The sequence below is a fragment of the Eulemur rufifrons genome, chromosome 7 (genome assembly GCF_041146395.1).
Source record: "Eulemur rufifrons isolate Redbay chromosome 7, OSU_ERuf_1, whole genome shotgun sequence".
Classification (NCBI taxonomy): domain Eukaryota; kingdom Metazoa; phylum Chordata; class Mammalia; order Primates; family Lemuridae; genus Eulemur; species Eulemur rufifrons.
This window is the reverse complement of record NC_090989.1, coordinates 153,296,224-153,304,324: the sequence shown is the minus strand read 5'-3', so window position 1 is coordinate 153,304,324 and position 8,101 is coordinate 153,296,224.

Below are 8,101 nucleotides of genomic sequence, written 5' to 3'. Positions count from 1 at the left end.
TGCCATTCTAGGTAGGGTTTTATCATTCCAGGGACTACCTCGGCTTTTAATTAAAAAAAAAAAAAACAAAGGGGTAAGAAAAAGCAAACCTGCTGCTATATAAAGCCAGGAGCTGAGGTACTAGTGGGAGTGGGCGCTGGACTCGGGCTTGGCTACAGGGTATAAGCTAAACCTCCCAGACCTACCTCTGGCCATGGAGATCTGGCGGGAGGTGTGTCCCTGCTCTTCCTCACCCCAGTTCCCTGTGATGTTGGCTGGTATAGGAGTCAGAGTCAGTAAAGCACTTCAGGCAGCTTCCCTTGGGCCACCCCCAGGTCGGTGTTGGAATGTTGTAGTGTAGGTTTCCCAGGCTAGGGGGTAGGAAAGGGTGGGCTCTGCGGGATGAGGGAGGGGCATATCCACTGAGTGTCCTCCTTCTAGTACTGATACTCTCGCTTTTGATTTTAAAAAAAATAGTCATTTTATGAGTCAAGGAGTATCAAATCAGTGTTGGGTGGGCCACCCAAGGGTGGGAAGAGGGGCTGGAAGCCCTGGGCATTAGGAGAAGGGAGTGGGTGCTAGCATAGAGATGACTGTATAGAATGTTTCTCACAAGGGAGCATGGTGGATTTTGAAGGTAAGACTTTCTGGGTTTATCATGTTTTAATTTGAAGGACAGAGAGTGGTGAATTGTCACCAGTTGCCCCCTTATCTAGCCCCATGGAAATGGGAGTCTCAAAGGAACGCCTCATCCAAGGAGCTGGGGCTGACTGAATTGATTATAGATAGGCCTGTCGCAGCGCCTGCCCACCCCCACTCTGCGACACCTGCCTCCTTACCATCGTTGCTCCATTGAGGTGTAGCCAGGTTTTTCTTATAACAAGAGTCAGTCTCCCCTCCTACCTCGGCTTCCTATTCTGGGGTTGGGGAGGGAATCAGTGGTATTGGAGATGACTAGTTATGTTCTGGGTTTGAGATGCATTTGGCTATAAAACAAATCTTGTTGGAAAAAGTATGTTGGGAGAAGGCCTCTTCCCACACGCTGAGACAGATCCCAGTTGGTCTCTGATCTTTGTAGGGATTCTGTTAGTTCAATGCCTAAAAAGAGATGGGATGGCCTTCAGATTGTACCAGCTTAACTAGCTAGCATTGCCGGCTCTGAAAATAAAAAATCTTGAACCCATGCTCTCTGCCTAGTTCTTGATATACTTACAGGGAATTATGTTTCCCTTTAAGGTTCTAGGACCACACTTGATTAAAACCAGTCAAGTTTGGGGAAGCCACATTTCCTCAAGAGGCCACAGGACCTGGCTTCAGGGATGGCTGGAACAAGTTCCCATTATTACCCTGAATTCAAAAAAACAAATTTGTGGTTCAGATGGATCCGTAAGATGAAATGGCATGTTAAAAGTGTGCCTGGACTGCTGGCATTTCCTTATAAGATCCATTAATTCATTTAATGGATAAAGCACTTGGCCAAAGGAGGGAACTTAGAAAGACAGTAAGAGGCTAGGCATAGTGGCTCACACCTGTAATACTAGCATTTTGGGAGGCTAAGGCAGGAGGATTGCTTGAGGCCCAGCCTGAGCAACATAGCAAGACCCTCTACAAAAAATAGAAAAATTAGCTGGGCGTGGTGGTGCCTACTTGTAGCCCATCCCAGCTTCTCAGGAAGCTGAGGCAGGAGGATCACTTGAGCCCAGGAGTTCCAGGCTGTAGTGTGCTAAAATTAAAATTATGCTTGTGAATAGCCACTGCACTCCACCTGGGCAACATAGTAAGACCTATCTCTAAAAGGGGGTGGGGGAACTTTACATAAATATCTCCATTTTGTGCTCATGCATCTGCAACTCACTTTGACTTTTACTCCTCTGCTTCTCACACTCAAGGGCACTTAGTTCCAGGAAGGACAAAGCATGAACCAATAGTGATGCATGAGCCACACCTCCTCTCTAACAGAAGAACCTGGAATAAGTTATTTCTCCCTCCCTCTGGGGCCTTTCCTCATGGATAACGAAAAGCATTTGAACAAGAGGTTCCCCTGGGGCCACGCTGTCCCAACATATTGTGGCTCTGGTATTTGAATGACCTTTGGATAGCTCAATATCCACTTCAGGTCTACTTGGAAAGAGGGCCTCTGTGGAGGAAAAGCCGTTCCCTTCACTTGCTCATTGAACAAATGTGAATTGTGCTGAGCACTGAGGATAAGACACAGGCTTTCTCTCAAGGAGTTCACCAGCTAGTGGGAGAAACAGTCACTAGAAGACTAGGAGTCTGTAGAAGTAACATTTCCGTACAGCAGAGGCTAGGATAGAGAGGGGTATCCAGCGGAAATGGTGCTTCCGAGCAAGGAAGTGTATCCCAGAGGAGGTGATGTTCAAACCTAATCTTGAGTGGGAGTCCTATGAGACAGGGTGTTCCAGGAAGAAGGAATGAACACACTGAAGATGAAATACCATGAGTTCATGCATGTACACAGGTAGGAGATGAAGTTGGGGTAGCGGTACTCCCAAAACCTTGAATATGGATCTGGGTCTGTAAGCTTCAGGGATCTATGAGAGCAGGACTTCTCAAAGACTTGGGGAACTTGTTAAAATGCAGATTCTGATTTGCAACTCTGGGACAGGGCCTGAGATTGCATTTCCAGCAAGCTCCTGATGATGCTAACCCTTGGACTACACTTTGAGCTGCCAACCTGTAGAGTTTAAGATGAGAGTAGTGGCCAGGCAAGGTGGCTCACACCTGTAATCCTAGCAATCTGGGAGGCCGAGGCAGGAAGATCACTTGAGGTCAGGAGTTCGAGACCAGCCTGAGCAACAGTGAGACCCCCATCTCTACTAAAAATAGAATTAGCTGGCATCCTACGCAAGAGGCTGAGGCAGGAGGATCCCTTGAGCTCAGGAGTTGGAGGTTGCAGTGAGCTAGGCTGACACCACTGCACTCTAGCCAGGCAACAGAGCGAGGCTCTGTCTCAGAAAAAAGATAGTAGTGTGAGGCAGTATAGCCACGGAGAGCAGGATGAAGGATGGACGGTGGTGAGGAAAGATGGTAATTGTAAGTCACAGCAGAAGCTGTGGGCATGGGAGGAAAGGGCGTTAGGCACCGGGATCTGGTGATGGATGGATTGGTAGGCAGGAGTGAGGGAGGGGAGTGGATCCAGGTTGATGTGCCAGCTCCTAACCTGAGGAATGAGGTGAACCATTGTCACTCAGAGCAAGAAATCCAGGAGGAAAGAAAATATCCAAAAACTCAAGTTGAGGAACTTTATAAAATTACTGGACTGTATTCTTCATAAATATCAGTGTCATACATGACAAAGAAAGGCCCAGAGACTGTTTTAGATTAAAGGAAACTTAAGAGACACGACAACTAAATGAAATATGTGATCTTGGATGGGATCCTGGACCAATATCCCCCCCAAAAAAAATAGTGCCATAAAGCACATTTTCGGGACAACTGACAAAATTGAAATATGAATTGTTGATTAGGTAAAATTATCTCAATGTTAAGTTTCCTGAATTTGATAATTATACTGTGGTTATGTAGAAGAATATCCTTATTCTAAGGAAATAACATGCTGAAATATTACAGGTTAAGGACCCTGATGCCACGTACTTCCAAATGGTTTAATAAAAGAAACAATGTGAGTGTGTGTGTAAGAGAGAGAGAAAGAGAGAGAATAGAAAGGGAAATAGAGAAAGAGAAAGCAAATCGGGCAAAATATTAAAAAGTTAAAATGTATGACTCTTGGCAAAGATTATAAGGGAGGGTTTTGTACTATTCTTGCAACTTTTCTATAAGTTTGAAATTATTTCAAAAGAAGACATTCAAAAAAAAGGGGGCTGCAGTGCTGAGCTCCTGCCTGGACAAGGCAGATTTGGACAGTGGACTGTCCATATGACTGGGTGGTCAGGGGATAAATGTGATGAATGCGCCAGAAAAATATCCAGGCTAGTGACAGCAGCTTGTCCTGAGTATCCAAATAGCAGTGGAAGGGACGGTGTAAAGGAGAAGGAAGGAGAGGGAGAGGCTGGAGAGCAGGAAGTCAGGCGGGGTAGAGAGTGGCCACAGGCTGTGTGCACAGGGAGGGAAGACAAAGCGCTGCTGCTGTGGCAGGTCATACGTCACTGTAGACCTTGAGGAACAACAGCTGTCTACACTAGGGTAGGTGTGGAGGAAGGACAGGGAGGGGAGGCAGAAGCAGCAGCAGGAGCAAACTGGGTGCCCTCAGCATTCTCAGCCTCTATGTGACTGGTGGGCAGGGCTGGGAGTCGGGATTACCTTGATGATTCTGAGACCTTAAGGCCTGGAAGTCGTGCAAAACCCCGTTGAGAGCCGCCTGTTTGCACACTTACAGAACAGGGGAGGCAGTCCCTTCCAGAGATGAACAGAGCTCTTCTTCAGGCAAAGTCGCATCAGCCCTCCTAGCCCCTCCAGCCACAGGCCTCCTTTGTCCTCCCATTTCCCTCGGCTGCCAGGGGCAGGCCGGGCTTGCTGCCAAGACTGCTGCAATGGCATGGTCAGCCACCAGATGGCGATGGTGCCCCAGATTAGTTTCCTCTGGTATCCCTGCCCTCTCCCTCCTCTTCCCGCGAACTAACTGGGAGGAGCTGGGGCCTCTGCAGGAGCCTCCCACCCCTTCCCCTGGCCCGGCTTCCAGCTGCATTTAACAGCACTTTCTTTGCCTGCCTTGAGTGCTGGCAAAGCTGTAACTGCTCTTTGTCCAAGCTACGGTTCCCAGTGGCCTAGTCCAAGCATGTGTTTCATGTACCACAATGCAATGGCACCAAAAGGGGGGAAAAGGGAGGGGCCCAGTTTGGTGTGGTTTTTTTGTTTTTTTTCTTTATTTGAGACACTCAGTTGCCCGCGCTGGATTGGAATGTCATCATAGTTTACTGTAACCTCAAACTGCTGGGCTCAAGCGATCCTCCCGCCTAAGCCCCTCAAAGTACTAAGATTACAGGCATTAGCCACTGCTCCTGGCCCAGATTGTATTATTAGTATGTTATATTTTTAATAAATGCATCATTATGGCCATCATGGAAAAACATCAGATCTTTCTTCAGTTTCTTTACACTTCATTTGTGGTTTATTCTGAGTGACAAACTGTGGTGTCCACATCACCGTCTCAAAGTCTAACCCCTTTCCCCAATGGGATGGTCCGGACCACTTGCTAGATCTAATCAAGAAATAAGAAGGCCAGGCATGATAGCTCATGCCTATAATTCCAGCACTTTGGGGGGGGCCAAGGCAGGAGGATCACTTGAGGCCAGGAGTTCAAGACCAGCTTGGGCAACATAGCAAGACCCTGTCTCTACAAAAAAAATTTAAAAATTAGCCAGGTGTGGTGGCGTGCATCTGCAGTCCTAGCTATTCAGGAGGCTGAGGCAGGAGGATCCCTTGAGCCCAGAAGTTGGAGGCTACAGTGAGCTATAATTGCATCACTATACCCCAGCCTGGGTGACAGAGTGAGACCCTGTCTCTAAACAAAAAAAAAAAAAAAAAAAGAAAAGGAAAAGAAATAAGAAAGCATACATTCTAATTCTGGCTCTACCTCTAGCCAGCTGTGTGACCCTAAGCAGAACACTTAACTTCTCTGGACCTCAGAGGTCCCATTTATAAAAGATTGGCTTAGGCAACACCCCCACCCCTCCATTCTAGGACTTCTCTCCCATTCCTATGCACATGTCCTTTTGGGTCTCCTCAGCTTTGCTGACACCTCTGGGGAATGACCTTTTTTTTCCACAGAACTCTTATTCATTTTTGTAAAAATAAATAATTGTTGAAATTTAAAACCCAATTGATGGGTTAAACTGCAGCTTAGATCCAACTGAAGAGAGAATTAACGCACTGGAAAAATATATTAATATTAGAAAATTGCTTAGAGTGCAAAAATGAGACAGACCTATACTTACCGTACTTATCAGGGAAGTATGAAAGAGGTAGAAAGAAAGAGACAGAACAAAATGAGATCTAACTACATCCGATTTGAGTCCCAGAAGGAAATAATAGAATAAAGGAAAGCCAATTTTTACAGACAGTATGGCTGATAAAAAACTTGAATGCACAAAATCAAAAACCCCATGAATTCCAAGCAGAGTAAATAAGAAGAAATTCACAACTGGGCATGTAATGAGGACAGAATACCAAAGACACAGGACCTTAAGTACACACTGAACAGAAGGCCAGAGGACTTACACGGAAGCCATGCTTAGCAGCTGCTCAGCAGCAACAATGGAAAGCTAAGGCAACATGGGAATGCACGCAAGTCTCACCGCACTGTCACCTTTCTTCCTAATCCCACGTCCCTCTGAAGAGATAGCCCCTATTAAACTTGGTGTGAACCTTCTAGACCTTTTCTATATACATAATATAAATATATGTAGGTATATAAATATGGATAGGTGTCATCTATCTTTAGCTATTGCTATGGTTTGAGCATTTGTCCCCTCCAAAACTCATGTTGAAATTTAATTTATGTGGATGGGGAGGGCCCAGGGCAGGGAGGGGCAGAAAAAGAAAAAAGAGAAAAAAAAGAGAGATTTAATTGATGTTGGGGCTTTTAGGAGGTGATTAGGAGGCCTCTGCCCTAATGAATGATTAGTGCCCTTATCATGGGAATGGGTTAGTTATCTCGAGACTGGGTTTGTCCTAAAAGCAAGTTCAGTGAATTTCCTCTCTGTCTCACGTGCCTGCTTGCGCCTTCCGCCCTTCTGTCATGAGGGGACCCTCTCCAGATGCCGGGGCCATGCTCTAAAACTTCCCAGCCTGCAGAACTGTGAGAAATAAATTTCTTTCCTTTATAATTATTCAGTCTCAGCAGCATCAAATGGATGAAAACAGACATATTAGAATAATTTAGTTATATGAGAGTAACACTGTTGTTCCTTGGTATCTATGGGGAATTGGTTCCAGGACTTCTGTGGATACCAAAAATCCACTGCTGCTTAAATTCCTTGTCTAAAATGTCTTAGTATTTGCAGGTAGCCTATGCACATCCTCCTCTATATACATATATATTTTTTTATTTTTAAAACAATTTATTTCTTTCCTGTTCCAGGATCTAATCGAGAATCATGTTGGGCCGGGCGTGGTGGCTCACGCCTGTAATCCTAGCACTCTGGGAGGCCGAGGGGGGAGGATTTAAAAAAAAAAAAAAGAGAGAGAGAATCATGTTGCATTTAGTTATCATGACTCGGTAAATCACATTAATTCCTTCAATCTGGAGCCTTTCTTCAGCCTTTGTCTTTCAAGACCTTGACATTTTTGAAGAGTACAGGCCGTTTATTTATTTATTTATTTATTTTTAAGACAGGATCTCACTCTGTCACCCAGGGTGGAATCCAGTGGCATGATCACAGCTCACCATAACTTCAAAACTCCTGGGTTTAAGCAATCCTCCTGCCTCAGCCTCCCACACAGCTAGGACTATAGGCATGTGCCACCACGCCTGGATAATTTCTTTTCTTTCTTTCTTTCTTTTCTTTTTTTTTTTTTTGAGACAGTGTCTCACTCTGTCGCCTGGCCTAGAGTGCTCTGGTGTCAGCCTAGCTCACAGCAACCTCAAACTCCTGGGCTCAAGTGATTCTCCTGCCTGAGCCTCCCAAGTAGCTGGGATTACAGGCATGTGCCACCACACCCAGCTAATTTTTCTATTTTTTGTAGAGACAGGGTCTCACTCTTGCTCAGCCTGGTCTCGAACTCCTGAGCTCAAAGCGATCTCAGCCTCCCAGAGTGCTAGGATTACAGGCGTGAGCCACCACGCCCAGCCCAGGCTGTTTATTTTAATAGAATGTCCCTCAATCCGGGCAGCATACAGGTTTTATAAATCTTTTTTTTTTTTTTTTTTTTTTTTTTTTAATTTTTTTCGAGACAGAGTGTCGCTTTGTTGCCCAGGCTAGAGTGAGTGCCATGGCGTCAGCCTAGCTCACAGCAACCTCAAACGCCTGGGCTTAAGCAATCCTACTGCCTCAGCCTCCCGAGTAGCTGGGACTACAGGCATGCGCCACCATGCCCGGCTAATTTTTTTTTTCTATATTTATTTTAGTTGGCCAGATAATTTCTTTCTATTTTTAGTAGAGACGAGGTCTCGCTCATTGCTCAGGCTGGTCTTGAACTCCTG